Here is a 1,618-nt window from a genome sequence, read left to right as displayed (position 1 = left end):
GCTCACTGCAACCTCCGCCTCCTGGGTTCCAGCCATTCTCCTGCCTCAGCCCCCTGAGTGGCTGGGATTACAGACGCGCAGCACCATGCCCACCTAATTTTTTATATTTTTAGTAGAAACGGGGTTTCACCATGTTGGCCAGGCTGGTCTCGAACCCCTGACCTCAGGTGATCCGCCCACCTCGGCCTCCAAAAGTCCAGGGATTACAGGCATGAGCCACCTCACTGGCCCAAATTTACATGTTTTAAGTCCTCCAGCAAATGGGTGGGGAATGGATTGAAAAGGAATTAATCCAGTCAAGCGGCTCTCGGAACTAATAGTGATTTAATCTGGGTAACAGAGTGGCGATATGGCCAATGGGGTAGGGTAGGAGAGGAGGATGTAGTTGCCTGGGAGGTGGTAACCTAGGATGCCAACAGAGGCACAGTTAAAATAATTATGTCAGAACTTTGCAAATGTCTGAGGGCCCTCAGTGCCCCTTTAGCAATTGCTCTCTGTTTCCACCTCTTCCCTCCACACCTCTGGCTCAGCCCAGTGTCAGGCCCCGCTGATACTAATATAGCACTTAAGAAGAAATGATGTAGGCAGATAGTGAGGGTACGGGAACCCTTGATAAGGTTTTCCTTTTGATGAAAAGCAGGCTCCAAATCATTTTCTTTCTAACAAAGAGCAGCCTGTAAAATCGAGCTGCAAACATAGGCAAGCAAGCTAGAAGCTTGCACAAGTGAATGCTGGCAGCTGTGTCAATAGTAAAAGGCTACCTGGGACTAGGCATGTTCAAAACGGCAGCTCCATCTTCTTTTTCCTTTCCAACCAGGTGTGCAGTAGGGAGCAGACAACATGGCACTGGTCAAGTGGAAAGCCTATTTGCATAGTAAGATTAGAGCGGGGTGGCCAGTGTTCCCCATGCAATATGTAAACGTCACACCTGGTGCAACCAATCTGTAGGCCCTATGTAAATCAGACACTGCCTCCTCAAGCCTGTCTATAAAATTCATGCCTGGCTAAACTTTTTTTATAGAGATTGGGTCTTGCTTTGTTGCCCAGGCCAGTCTCAAACTCCTGGACTCAAGCAATCTTGCCACGTCAGCCTCCCAAAGTGTTGAAAACTGCAGGCATGAGCCACCATGCTCAGCCACATGGCCTTTATTTTTATCAACAAGAGGAGACATGGAGAGACTAAGTAATTTGCCCAGGGTAACCCAGTAAATGTCAGAGCTGGCATTTGAACCTCTGTTCTTAACCACTATGCAATGTAGCCTCTTCTAACTCCTGCGTTCACTCCTTTATGAGTTCATCTCCCCATCCCTCTGTCTCTGTGCATCTGTCCATCTGTCCATCACCGCCCTATCCACCCCTCCATTCTTCAGTCCACTCATTGGTCTCTTTACATATCCAGCCTCTCAGTAATGTCTTGAATGGTGGCTTTCGCTTTAACATTGCTTCATACAAGGAAGCAAACACATATGAGAAATCTAAAATGTAAATTGCAGAAGCCAGACTATTTTAAACCATTAAGCTAAAATTAATTTAAGCAGTGAAAGTTCAATATCGGATTCAATACGAGAAAAAATAATGGATAATAAAACGTTCCCCTGTTTATTTCAATATATCTGCC

This window comes from Trachypithecus francoisi, unplaced genomic scaffold, assembly GCF_009764315.1.
Source record: "Trachypithecus francoisi isolate TF-2019V2 unplaced genomic scaffold, Tfra_2.0 Lachesis_group10, whole genome shotgun sequence".
In the NCBI taxonomy this organism is placed as follows: domain Eukaryota; kingdom Metazoa; phylum Chordata; class Mammalia; order Primates; family Cercopithecidae; genus Trachypithecus; species Trachypithecus francoisi.
The sequence above is the reverse complement of the archived record's forward strand: the minus strand, read 5'-3'. Positions refer to the sequence as shown.